This window comes from Bactrocera dorsalis, chromosome 3 (assembly GCF_023373825.1).
Source record: "Bactrocera dorsalis isolate Fly_Bdor chromosome 3, ASM2337382v1, whole genome shotgun sequence".
NCBI classification, from domain to species: domain Eukaryota; kingdom Metazoa; phylum Arthropoda; class Insecta; order Diptera; family Tephritidae; genus Bactrocera; species Bactrocera dorsalis.
In genome coordinates this window covers 47533073-47548241 of record NC_064305.1, presented here as the reverse complement: position 1 = coordinate 47548241, position 15169 = coordinate 47533073, and the positions used below count along the sequence as shown (strand labels likewise).

The 15169-nt window shown below is 38.1% G+C and overlaps 1 protein-coding gene across 13 annotated transcripts in view; it reads left to right on the top strand.

Annotated features, from left to right (window-relative positions):
- LOC105228775 (obscurin) overlaps positions 1–15169 on the top strand; it is a 369554-nt gene that overhangs the window by 222711 nt on the left and 131674 nt on the right. The gene's annotated exons all lie outside the window — the stretch shown is intronic.

Here is a 15169-nt window from a genome sequence, read left to right as displayed (position 1 = left end):
TTATCTCATGATTTTCGAACATCTTAATTGTTTAATTATTAAAATTGATATCGGAAATCTCAAGTTATATATTATCTTTAGTTTATAGCATATAAAAATCTGTTGACAATTTAAAACGTTTCCTATAACCTGAAAATTAGAAATGAGTACGGCACGAACATGTAGATAAACATTTATTAACGAAATTAAATTTTATTTTTACCTTTGGTATGTGTTATTATCTGCTTAAATATTAACTCAATTTAATTAATGTAAAGAATATTCATTATAGAACATATACTTTATTTATATTTATAAAATATTGGATAGAAAGACAATCCAACTTTCACCCAAAATTATGGGAGTGCTTTGCTCGTTTGAAACGAAATGATAACCATCTATTGATTGAGTCATTTTACTGCGGGAAATATGTACATACAAATTTTACTTTGTTTCATTCCAATGTGAAACAGTCTTTGAGACTACTATATATTCTTCTTCTTTACTGGCGTAGACACAGCTTACGCCGTTATAGCCAAGTTTACAACAGCACGTTAGTCCTTTTTTTCACTTTATCTTTTCAACAGAGTGCAGCGGCGGGTACTGCGTCGAATACATTTAGAGCTGGAGTGTTTTCGTCCATTCGGACGACATGTCCTAGTCAGCATAGCCGGTGTCGTTTAATTCGCTGAACATTATCAATGTCGTCGTATATCTCACCCAGCTCCTCATTTCCTTGAATGCGATATTCGCCATGGCTAATTGGCAAGGGCATATATTTTCCGCAGAACCTTTCTCTCGAAACCTCGTAACATCGACTCATCAGATGTTGCCATCGTTCATGTCTCTGCGCCATATGACAGAATGGGAATAATGAGTTACTTGATATCAATATCATCGGCGTACGGCAGCAGCTGTACAATTTCATAGAAAATGGTAATGGCGCGGCTATTGAAGCCAATGATATCAATATCATCGGCGTACGGCATCAACTGTACACTTTCATAGAAAATGATACCTCTATTTTGTTCTGCAGCTCGAATTATTTTCTGCAAGAGTAGATTGAATAAGTCAAATGAAAGAGAGTCGCCTTGTCTGAAAACCTTGTTTGGTAACGAATGGACAGAGTTATGTTTACAATCGAAATACATAAATTAAAATATTTGAATAAAATTTAGTACAAATAGTCAATGTAATGAGTGCCCCCTCTAAATTAAAAAGGTCAACATCTCGGCGGCAGAATTGTTTAGCGCAACATTTGAATGGAATCATACGTTATTTACTTATAACTATTATGCCAACTATGATTGTATGCCTTTATATTATATATAATTTCTGAAAATTTAGTTGATTTCAATTGAGTGTATATAACATATTTGTAAATTTGGTTTCTAGCAGGCTTTGCAAAAGTCCCGTTATCATTGGAGCTCTGAGCTGTAAACAGCAATTTATGGTCAGTCTGAATACAAATTTAGAAGTATTACGTCTTCTTGTCTGTAGGATCAGGAAGAGTTTTTCCCAACCGCGTTAGTTCAACGAAACAACAATGATTTAAATGAGAATTTGGGCTATGTAATTAAATTGAAAGAAGTAGAAAATAGAAAACTTGTCGCCTTGGTGGTCAGCAATAGACTGATATTATTTAATGTAAGTAAAATGTAATTAGGTACAATGATTAGGCTTATGCTAATATTTTCGATGGATGTCCATATGCTTGCACATGCGAAGGAGTCACACAAAAGGAGTGACAAAAACTCTCGCTGTTATGTTGTTGCGAACATATGTAGACATGCATACGTGTGTATATACAAATGAGTTATGTGAGAGCATTATGCACGTACAATTTTTAATACCTTATTTTGTTAGTACAATTGAGTCTGTGCTCTTATACGAGTATATGAGTAACTAAACTTAAAATAACTTAATAACTAATAGGGTGTAACGTTAGTTGACCCAACATCCCGGCCCCGTTGAAAGGACTTTCAAACAGGTAAAACTGCAATTTTGTGGATTGGGCGACGAATTATACCCTTTGAAGTTCGCACATCAACCACTCTGACTCGTGCATCCTTTCCTGGGATAGCATCAATGACACGACCAATTAGCCATCGTTGCGGTGGTACATTGTCCTCATGGATAAGAACCATTGTGTTCTTACCAACATTTCCATGGTCAGTGTTCCACTTTGTTCTCGCTTGCAGATCGCTTATATAGTCGTGTGACCAACGTTTCCAAAATATTTGTTTGACGGCAATTATTTGATTCCATCTGTTGACTTGATTGACGTTGTCAGCTACTGCTCGCTCCGGAAGACTCTTTAACGCGCTACCAGTTAAGAAGTGACCTGGAGTCAACGCTTCGTAGTCGCTGGGGTCAGACGAAAGTGGTGATAGAGGTCGAGAATTTAGAACTGCTTCTATTTCTACCAAGGCTGTAGTGAGTTCCTCGTATGTTAACTTGGTATTCATAACGCTACGATTCAAATGCCCTTTGGCTGATTTAACTGCGGCCTCCCAAATGCCACCAAAATGAGGTGCCCTAGGAGGGATAAAATGAAAATTGATAAATTGATTAGCGCAATAATTTGTGATGACATCTCTGGTTTCCTTCTTGAAAAGAAAGGCTTTCAGTTCTGAAAGTTTGCTGCAAGCTCCGACGAAATTGGTTGCATTATCAGAATAAATATCTGATGGAAGACCTCTCCTTCCAATCATTCGTTTGAGTGATGCCAAAAATGCATCTGTAGACAAGTCAGAAACGACTTCGATGTGGACAGCTTTTGTCGCAAAGCAAACAAATATGGCAACATAAGCTTTATAGGGTACCTTGCCCCTGATCTGAAGATAGATGTTGACAGGTCCACAGAAATCGACGCCGCAACGAGAGAATGGGCGTGTTGGTGTTAACCGCTCAACAGGAAGATTACCCATCATTTGTTGAAGCAATTTCGGTTTGTAACGCACACAATGAATACATGAACGCACAATACGTCTAGTGATATCACGAGCATTAACGATCCAGAATTGTAAACGAATTAAAGCCACCAGCGCTTTAGGCCCGGCATGGTAGTTTTTAATATGTAGATATCGAACATATCGCGTAACAAATCCACATTTACTTGGTAGTAGAATAGGATGTTTCTGGCTTTCCGGAAGATTGGCCAGTTCAAGTCTCCCTCCAACCTTTAGTAGTTCAAATCCTTGAGTTGTTTCCAAGAACGGATTCAAATTTCGTAGTATGCCATTTGTCATTTTATTTCGCTGCAACAATCGAATGTCTGCAGCATAATGCTGTTGTTGAACGTTCCAAACAATGCATAGCAAGGCGCGATGTAGTTCGTCAGGAGTAAGTGGTCCATCCACCACTTTCGTGTTATCTTTTTTAAGTCTAGTGTAAAAACGTAGCATCCATGAGACAATCCGCACTTCACGAGTATGACTATTGTACCTGTCAAGCGCTTCTAGAAGATAATTATTATTTATAATTATGTTAAATACTGATTTACGCATTTCTGCATTAACAACTTCCATGTCAATGTCGTTACTCTTTCCATTAGGCCATTTTCTTTCGTCTTCGTATAGAAACTCAGGTCCATTAAACCAAATCGAAGTTGTGAGTTCTAATAGTGTGCTTCCTCTGGAAACAATGTCTGCTGGATTGCCTTTCGTTGGCACATGTTTCCAATAAGCATCCACAGTCAAATCCTGAATCTCCGATACTCTATTCCCAACAAAGGTTGAAAGTGTACTCGAATGCATTTGAAGCCAATGAAGAACTATTTGCGAATCTGTCCAAAGAAACGTATCGAAATTGTAATTAGAAAATGTAGACTTAATTTTTGCAAAAAGTCGAGCAAGTAATTGTGCACCGCAGAGTTCCAATTTTGGGAGTGACTGTCGTTTAGTTGGTGCCACTCGTGATTTTGCCGTAAATAGACGAACGCTAACATTACCAAAATTGTCAACTATGCGTGTATATATTCCGCAGCCGTAAGCACGTATCGAAGAATCACAAAATCCATGTATTTGTAAAGACTTCGTGTTAGCAGATAAACAATACCTTGGAATTCTAACTGAAGGTAAATCCGAGAGATTGTTGACAAATGTTTGCCATGCCGATGCGATGTTTTGCGGGACCGATTCATCCCATTCTATTTTCAGCAACCACAGCTCCTGAAGTAGAATTTTAGCGGTAACGATTACTGGTGCTAGTAGTCCTAGCGGATCAAAAAGCGATGAGGCGATGGATAGTATTGTCCTTTTAGTGATGGTTCCATTTATTGGCTGCTTTGGTAGAAATGAAAACATAAAATGATCGTTAATTTGATCCCATTTAAGGCCAAGAGCACGGGTGACAGAAGTATCAAGATTTAAATCCTTGTCAGTGTGTTCGACTCTGAAACATTGGTGGTTGGAATGCCATTTTGACAGCTCAAATCCACCTAATTTTAGCAATTCTGTTACCTCATGTTTTATCCTTGATAGCTCCGCAAGTGAGTCAGCACCACACAGTAGGTCGTCGACGTAGAATGATGACTTGACGACATCTGACCCAACGACAAATTTCGACACATACTGATCCGCGAGGTAGTGTAGACTACGCACAGCAAGATAGGGTGCGGCTCCCATTCCGTAGGTGACAGTTTTGAGCTGAAATGTCTGAATGTTCTTATGAGGCGAACTCCTCCACAAAATGTACTGAAACCTCCGATGTTCCTCATTGATTAGTATCTGCCTATACATTTTAACGATGTCTGCAGTAAGTGCGAAGCGATGTAAACGAAAACGAAGCAAGGTTATTACAAGTTCGCTTTGAATTGTAGGTCCAACCATTTGAATGTCATTAATCGATTTTTGCGTAGTTGTTCGACAAGATGCATCAAATACAACTCTCAATTTCGTTGTAGTGCTATTTGGTTTTAAAACGCAGTGATGAGGGATATAGTAGTGAGGTTCCTCCAAGTTTGGATTGGGCAGTGCTTCCATGTGGCCTAGACTTTCATATTCATCCATGAAGGCTACGTATTCTTTCTTGAGCATAGGGGACTGGTGCAATCGGCGTTCTAGCGCATTATATCGTCGCAAAGCTGTGTTATAAGATTCACCCAAGCAAGACGGGTCATCCTTGAACGGTATGTTCACTATGATTCTGCCGTTGGGACTTCGAGATACAGTGTCATTATATAACTTTTCGCAGCTGTGCTGTTCAAGTGTCCACACATTCGGCTTTTTTGTAATTTCTTCAATTTGCCACAATTTTTCCAATTTTAAATCTATAGACTCCTCACATGCAAACAAGCACTTGGCATTAAGCGCGTTAGTGTTTGCTCGATAGCGTCCCGAAACGACCCAGCCTAATAGCGTTTTCTGTAAAATCGGAAGATTATCACCAAGTTTAATTTGTCCTACAGAAAGTAAACTAAAGAAGCTCTTTGTCCCCAAAAGTAAATCAATTTTCCTCGATTTATTAAATTGATGATCAGCAAGTACAATGTTTGGAGGAATATGCCAGGAAGATGTATCTATCTCCGGTTCTGGATGATAGGCGATGTACGACGTAATGCAAAAATCGAGAGGTAACTCCAAGCTTGTTGCTTGCGACTTAATATTTGTAGAAGTTTTATACTTTATATTGGTAGAGGACTTACCAATACTTTCAATCTCTATGTTGTGTTTGCTACGTGGAAGCATCAGTTTTTGCGAAAGTTCTTCAGTATTGAAATTAACTTGTGAGCAAGAATCCAGCAAAGCACGGCCAAGATGATAGTTTCCGGAAACGTCGCGAACTAGAACCTCTGCTGTGGCGAGGATGATGTTGTCAAATGATGATGAATTGTTCATGTGTGTATGAACAGCGGATGTCGAAGTAGAATTTGACGAATCTGGTGTATTCCTACGATGTAACAAGGTATGGTGTTGACGATAACAAATCTTACACTTATGAGTTGATGCGCAGTTCGATAACAGATGTCCCCTTGATAAGCAGTTAATACATAGAGACATCTTCTTTGCATGGTCGAAGCGTTGCGACACACTAAGTGCCTTAAAACGGTCGCAGTTGTGTATTTTATGATTGTTGCTGGAACACACCGAACAACATGAGCTGGAACAGGAAAACGAATAGCCTTTACGTAAAGGTTTTGCTTTATGCGTGTTGGTAGCGCTTTGGTGTACATATCCAACGGTGTGAGCGTTATCAATTGAGTCGAGGTACTGGCAATGTCTCTCCAAAATGTGGGTGCAATTTTCCCAGCTCGGCAAAGTTTTAAAGTCCAAAGACTCCTTCCATTTGCGATTGGTTTCTTCATCTGCCTTCTGTAAAACTAAATAAATAAGCATATCTTGTGAAATTTGGCTTTCAGTTCCCAATGACAATAACGAGCCGTAAATTGCAGATGCCTTATCAATTAAACTTCTCAACTGACCGCCATTAGGCTTAGAAATAGACGAAAGCTCAAATAAAGAGGAAATGTTTTCTAAAAATATGAGAGTTGGATTGTCATATCGAGTTTTGAGTCTCTCCAATGCCTTCAAATAATTTTCATTAGAAACTTGAAAGGCTTCAATAGTTTCTAATGCCGGTCCATTGAGACAGTTGCGTAGATGATTAAATTTCTCTATGTTAGATAAGCTATATTCTCGATCAATAATTTGCTGAAAGGAAGTTATGAAGTTTTGATATTCAGAGTACTTGCCGTTGAATGTAGGAAGTTTGAGTTTAGGCAGCTTCGATCCTGCCTGCATTACGCAAGTGGTGTCTGAGAGTGTGGTGTTGGAATCCTCGGTAACTTGAGACTGAATAATTATCTTTGTGGTTATATACAGCTCCTCAAGATCCATGCGACCGCAATCCTCATGATCTATCCTTTCGATTTCCGTCTGTGTAGACAACACATTTTTGAAATAAGATTCCAGAATACCAAGTCGGCATTTGTATTCGGCTGCTGAAAGTATTTTAGCACCTGACCGTAGACTGGCCTCGACAATGTTTTTTATGCGAGAAATATTTTTCTTAATATTAGCCCGTTGTTGTTTGAGCTCTTCCAATGACATGTTTAAAATGTTCAACAATTTACGAAAAAATTCCAAAAATAAATTGTACGGTTGTTAGGAAACGATATAAAGTTTACGATATAACGACGAATGAGTATAATATAAATAGTTTTATACTTGCGATTAGATTGCCTTGAATCCGGAATTCCGCTCAAATGGTTCGTTGGGTATAAACGAATATGTTGGAAACTGCAGCAAATGCGAGTAAGCGATAGCGATGGTGTGACCAAATAAGAGCGACGAAAGAATTGCAAGTGCAGCGGCAGCGATGCAAAGTGATGCGTGATCACATACAAGCGACGTATTAGCGTATCAGCGATATTGATAGCTAAGCAGCGAACAATAGCAGCGAGCAATAGCAGCGAGCAGTAGTAGCGACAGCGAATCAAGTATTTGCAGAGCAGAGCGAGAGTAGCAGAGACGACAGACGTTCGCAGTGGCAGCGAACAGCAACGATGGCAGAATTGGCAGAAGCGACGGCGTTCAATTCTGAGCAGTGCAGAACAGCGGTGTATAACTGGTTTAGGTCTAACAGTAAGGTATTACTGTATTTCATATGGACTACAATGACCTGACCAAGCCTCTGCAATTTATTGCGAGGAAATGTCCAAATAAGTTGTACGGCAATGCGATCCTCCAGCGATAATGATGGAGTTGATTATTATGCGCGAGCCTTATGATGACCACCAAGAGCACGAATCACGATAGACTTATGTTTGATAGCCGGGTACAAATTTTCTTACTAAATTAAATTACACTTTTTATTTAATTTAATCGCAATTTCAAAATCAATTTAAAACACTAGCCCCACGTTGGGCGCCAAAAAATGTAGGATCAGGAAGAGTTTTTCCCAACCGCGTTAGTTCAACGAAACAACAATGATTTAAATGAGAATTTGGGCTATGTAATTAAATTGAAAGAAGTAGAAAATAGAAAACTTGTCGCCTTGGTGGTCAGCAATAGACTGATATTATTTAATGTAAGTAAAATGTAATTAGGTACAATGATTAGGCTTATGCTAATATTTTCGATGGATGTCCATATGCTTGCACATGCAAAGGAGTCACACAAAAGGAGTGACAAAAACTCTCGCTGTTATGTTGTTGCGAACATATGTAGACATGCATACGTGTGTATATACAAATGAGTTATGTGAGAGCATTATGCACGTACAATTTTTAATACCTTATTTTGTTAGTACAATTGAGTCTGTGCTCTTATACGAGTATATGAGTAACTAAACTTAAAATAACTTAATAACTAATAGGGTGTAACGTTAGTTGACCCAACATTGTCTTTGTTTGTGAAAAATACGTGAAATTGTGTAAAGTATGGGAATAACAACACTTTAAAAGTTTTAGTTACCACCCTAATTCAATAGAGTATTTGTGAGCAGATTGGGAACGTGTTATCCGAAAATACAAAATAACATCTAAAATGTGCAAGAAGCAATGCTCACAGAATGGGATGAAATGTCTACGGAGCGAACAAAAAAAATAGTATTTTCAATGCCAAAAGGATTAACCCTCTAACAGGCAAAACTACAATCGTGGACAGAAAAGATTGGGAAGTTTTGTCCAGGGCAATTAGGTTCCATAAACCTCAAAAATATCATCATATAACTTTTTTTTCTTCTTTTCTGCTCACAGGTGAGAATAACCTGAATACTGCCTCAGGACAGCCTTGCCGGCTTAGGTCAAAATAAAGTTTCAATAAAAACTTCATATTATTTCAAAAGAAAAGAAAATAAGAAAAACAAAAGAAGAATTTCAATAACTAGGGGAATTCAAATAACAAAGTTTATTAATTTTTGTGATGATACATAGTAAAAAAAAAAACAGTTTTTCGTAGTTGAGCAGCATAATTTTAGTTTACATTTTGAACAAAAACGCTGCGTTTCTGAACTTAGGCACAATTTACATCTTATTTTTTCCACCATATTTAGGAAGCCTAATGGGAAAATTATCATACTTATCAAAGCGGACATCCGCGATTGGATGTTCTGCTTTTTTCCCCACATTTAGTGTCTTTCCTACGGGTGTTGATGGTGTAAACGTTGGCCGACCAGCAGGATGATTGAGTTTGTTAGCGACAAGACCAGCAGCAATTTTTTCACGGAACTCGGGTAACTTAAACAGCTTGTCGTCTTGTGCAGATAAATTGTTCCTGCAATTTTCTAAATGCAGATGTCGATACAAAATAGATGCATTTGTCGCAGCCATATCTACGAAATTGTAAAAACGCCGTGTTTTCGAATTTCAGGTCTTTGCGTGGATATGGTAACTACCCATAAGTGCTTTGGCTATTATACTCTCGTATAATTTGTAGGCAATCAACTTCAATATGCTGCTTTTGTTTTCGATTGATGCCAATCGAACTATCTTATTGTCTTTCCCCAAATCCTTGTTAATATCGACACCATATGCAGTACCTACGTACTCAAATATATATTCTTTACATCCTTATCCAACGGAAGCTTGCATTTTGGTATTCGGTTCACTCGTATCGTGTCCAAGCTGTTGGTACCCCTTGCGAAAACAAATAAAGATAACGATGTATAGAAATTGTCGAAGTAGAGAATGTGATGATCAATTATTATTTGTGATAGTCGTACAACTACATTTGCAGTACTTCCAAGATACGGCTGACCTGGTAACCGTGGTGACCGTTATAGACTTCGAAGCGATACGCAAATCCAGTGAAGTCACACAACATGAAATGTTTTAATTTTGTGCTCCACATTTGCTCATTGACGTAAAGACTTGCAGGCTTTGGAACAGAATCGAACCATTTGTTGAGTTCATCTGACAATTTTCGGATACGAAATAATTGATCATATCTCGGTTTACCTTTTTCAATCCTCTCGCTTTCATCTCTAAAAGACAAATATCTTTTCATCGCCAAAAACTGTTTTATAGTCATTGTTTCTTGAACTGGGGAAAAAGCATTTTCTCCCCAATACCTCTCCTAATTCGGAACGGTAAATGGACATATAAATGAGGACGCCAATGTATGTATTTAAAAATTCCCTCATCGTCGATGACGTTTTAAGAATAAGTTGCTCGATTTGTTTCTTCCACAATCAATAGAACTAGTTATTTTGTAAAAAATAGCAGAACATTTCCATCAGTATATGAAGCTTTGTAATATGCGGCGGTAAGCGTGAATTGCCACTTCATTCACGTGAAAACATGAATACACGATGAAATAGCTTGTTCATCTTCCGGAGAGATTTCATCAGGCATATATCTCGGTCGTCCAATTCATTGTCACTGTTAAAATCCCATCATCCTCGTCATTCAACTGATTCCATTGACTAGATTAAATTTCGTGCCATTTCTGTGCTCCATTTCTTAAAAAATAAAAATAAATAAAATACTAGCAACCAAAGAAATACTTAAAAAAAAAATTCGCGTTAACAGGCAAGGCCGCCCTGGGGCGGTCTTCGTGTTTGTGTTCTTAAAACTACTTTTTATTTTTTATTAAAAAGTATAATCATCTTATTCTTATATGTACATACATACATACATATATAAAAATGAATCACAAAATGTGTTGGTAAGAGTTATGCGCTTACCAAAACGCCTGTACCAATTTTGCCAATTCTTTCTTCTAAATGTTCGTTGAGGTTCAAGGATGGTTTTTACGGCACGAAAAATTCCTATAAATGCCGGAAACCCTCTAAAAACAGCCCTTTTTTCCATACAAACGAATGAATGTTTGTTTATTAGTAACGCTAAGGGAACGACTGAACCAATCTTGATGAAATTTTCAGAGAATGTTTTGTGTGGATCGGGAAAGGTTTAGAAATAAAAAACCTGTATGTCTTTCATGAGGAAAAGTCGGAATATTGAACCATTCCAAGAAGTTAATTTTTTCCATACAAATTTTTTTAATTTGTTTTTTTTGTTTTGTTTTTCTATTATTTAAATCGTTCAAATTTGGCGTTTGCTTCAAAAATTTTTGAAAATTATTCAGTGAAAATGCTATGTGTGTTTCACACAAAGTGATCAATTACAGATTGAAATTTGTTACGATGCCATGAAGAGGTCGTGCTAATATCGGTCGGCGTTCTTTTTGGCATCAACATATGTACATTAGCAGCCCAATGCACATGAACGAGTACTCTCAGGAAGCGATGACATACGTGCGGTATTGTGGATTGCGATCAAACAGAAAGATATCGCCACGATGTCACAGTAGGACTTTTCAAGCAACAGCTTCGACGGACATTATCTTGAAGCAACGCATATATGGTGCTGTTAGATGCTAGATGTACTCTGTTGAGTGGCAAAAGAGATGTTTGCCGCACACACACATTCTTCTTTGGATGGTGGAATGTGGTTACACCAGATCAATTTGATGAAATCATTCAATCTTGCGGCAATTCCTGATGCAAAGAAGTACTATACGAAGTGATGAAAACCAATAAGGTTCATGGACCTTGCGGACACCTCAAACCCACGTCGGTATGTATGTCTGTCAATAAATGCATGAAACACTATCCACTTGATTTTCTTTCGGAATCGCAAACTGGAAATGATGAATATCCACTCTATCGTCGTAGCTCATCAGACGACCATACAACTTAGAGTAGTGAATATCGAAGTTGACAACATATGGATCGTACTATATTCTCCACTGTTGTCTAATTCACATTCAAAACTCATATCAATGTTTAGTATTGCAGTTTGGTGATATCGATAAAATACGTTTGTAAGTTCATACGTCACCAAAAGAAGCAACATGGCGGTTACTGGTCTTGAACGATACGGTCGATACGTGATCTGCACTAAAGCACTTTGTGGGATATTTACTTTTGCAACTCATGAACATTTTCCGACTGTTGTGCGTCTCGCACTTAATTTGGAGAATGGCCAAAGAGTGTATTTCAACCCAGGGAAAATTATTCAACTTTCGTCAATGATCCGTTTGCGAGGACATTCGGAAATACCTTGATATTATACATAGAATGCATCGTCAAAGAAATGTTTACACAGAAAACAAGACAAACCAGTAGATGGACATCCAGGTGTGTTATCAACTAATCAACTAATTTACACAATCCAACCGAAAAACGACGATTGTTTCTACCTTCGGTTGCTATTGATAAATGTACGCGGTTCAACTTCGATTGAGTCATTGTGTAATGTGAATGATACGGTGTGTGCAACTTTTTTAAAAAAGAAGCAAGCCAGCAATTGCAATGAAGTTCGCACACTTTTCGCGACAATCATCTCGACATATCAGCCTTCAAATCCGCGCCTGTTATGGGATAAGAATAAAAATGACATTGCCGAAGAAATTTACATCATCTTCGCTAAAAATTGGAAATGGATTAATTCCGGTTGGTACTTGGGGTGGTTTGATATCAATTCCATCTGCCGTTTATCGATTCACGAAAGATGAACTAATCACGAATGGTTATCCTAACATTGGCCAAATTATCGTAACTACGATTCCTTGAGTGCATGTGCAATGATAGCTGCCAAAAATGTTGATGTTGATGACTTAAACTGGAAGATTCAAAGTCAAATTCCGGGAGACATGCGCTCATACAAACCGATCGATCGTCCTGACAATGAAGACGAAGCCGTGAATTATCCAGTGGAATTTATAAATTCTTTGGAGAGGCTTGGTATGCCACCGCATCATTTGCGTCTCAAAGTTGGATCTGTCGGTATTATGTTTCGTAATCTGCAAACGCCGAAATTGTGTAATGGGTCTCGACTGATTGTGACTCTCCTATCGCATATAAGAATTCTTGATTCTACGAATTTCTGTGAGTTCTATCTATTTGCCATTTCAGTTGAAACGGATTCCCTTTCCAGTAAAAATTGCATTTGAGACACAAGGATAGTCGCTAAAAATGTGTGGCATAAATTTGGAACTGCTATGTTTTTCACACGGCCAAAAATACATACGTGGCGTGTTCACAAGTTGGAAAACCATCTTTTCTGTACATTTACGCACCGGAACAGAAACCAAATTAAAGGGGTAAACTGCTCCCTTATTGTGAGAAGTTGCCTGTTGTCAAATTTGAAAGTTTTCCATCCTGCCAATTACCTTCTGAGGTTATTAATCCGACCCAACTTAGCACAGACCAAGTTTATCTCTATAAAATCTCAGAAGCTGTTATTTCCGGTCAATGTTCCTCAGATTTAGCGTCGATGCATCCAGGTAACATGTGCAAATCTCGCTGGCTCACCTGTGCAAATAGAATTCTGAGACATTTCTACTGACAAACCAACAAAGGAAATAAAGATTTTGGCCAAGTACATACTTACAGTTTACTCACCTTTGTGGTTTTCAATAAGATTCAACAGTTCAATCAAAGATGGCTCGCGCCATCTCTATGCTGCAATTCAAAGGTCGAGATACTTACCCGCTAAACTGCGCAAGGTTGTCGATTCATCCATTCAACATTCTTTGCTCTTCCAGAAAACATTCTCCTTAGTATAATGACTGACGAACGGATAGAAGTCAGAAAGTTGGCCCTTGACCCTCTTCTGGCAGCCAGAGAAGCAGAGTCTGACACCATAAATGGAAGAGTTAGATGTAATAAAGTGCCAAAGCTGAATTTCAAAGCTAATACTTATTACGATATGATTAACTGGAAGACTATTACCTTGACTGTTCCACCAGTTATTTGTTCAGTTTCTAACGAAGAACTCATAAAAGGGCTGTCGGGAGACACTGCAGAGGTATGGAAATTTGGTGAATTCCCCTCTCACACCGTGGCAGTCGAGAGAATCGTCAAACTGGTGACAGAGGCATCTTCTAAAGTTATTGACCCCCAATCTCGTGATCTTTTTATACGCTCTGCACTGAAATCTAGGCAACAAGTGCCAAAGTTTAGTACAAAATCTGATTTTATCAATAAATTTGACACAGATTCAGACTAAAACAAGCTTGACATATGGTTGGTTGGTTGGGTTGGGTTGGGCTTGGGAGGAACCCGAAGAGCAGCTACCTCCACGCGGTGGGTTCTAGGTGACCAATACAGGTTAGCTGAGAGCTGCAACAATTTTGACCTTGCGCTGTGGCACGCCGCCTTTTCGCTCGTATCTCGGGAACGGTTCGTCCTACGGCCATGATCACATATACCATTTCGGTAGCAAATGACGTGACAAATAACTTTTGTTTTATACATTTTGCCATGAGATGCGTATTTCAGGTGCTAGGTAGACAATTTCACGATTTTAGGCGAATTTCCGAAATTTCAAGGCCGAGGTTTGGGTTGAAGATGCAATCCGATCTCAAAACAAAAAGTTGCATTGGAATCAGGAAGTACTAAGGCAACTTTTCCGCACTATTAGAAATACCGAATCGAAAAAATTCCGGAATCGACCCACCCTATTGTTTATCAAGCAGCGTTACATTGAAAAAAAAAGAAATGATAAATTTAACTTTCTTTTCATTTCAAAACACATAATTTCACGCAGGAAAACGGCTGCGGGGTCAGCTAGTTTAAAATAAATTAACTTACTTAATCGAAAAAAAATTTCTCCGAATAAATATTTTGATGAAACACTTTTCATTAAAGTTTTGAAAATTTTAAAATCTGCGCTGAAATTAATTGGCCTGTAAAACTGAATTTCTGCATTCAGCTGACGATAACAACAAAAGGAAACGTCACAATACATTTGTTGATACTAAAAAATATCAGTTGATGTATTATCTAACGGTTCTTATAACAGTTGTGGACAACAAAAAAATTTCTGAGGAATTTGTGACAAATTATTAAAGGCTGCCTCAGGGTGGTCTTGTCTGTTAGAGGGTTTAAAGAAGTTATAAAGAAGAATGGATACGTTACATATGTAGTTTTGGTTTATATATATATATATATATAAATATTTGATCAGAATAATAGGACAAGTTGAATTCCGAGCGACTGCCTGTCTGTCCGTCCATGAATATATGTATATTGAGATATCTTGTTAAAACTTGGTAGACGGATTCCTTGGCAACCAAGTGGTGTTGGTATTGCATGGCGGAATCGGACCATGAAACGCCCAGAAAACGAAATAAAAGATATAAAGCGCCATAACAAAGATCCACAATTAGATGTTTCGAGAGAAGCGTTAGAGACACTTAAAGTTGCACTCGAGGTGATGCGAAAAAGCTTTATAGCAATT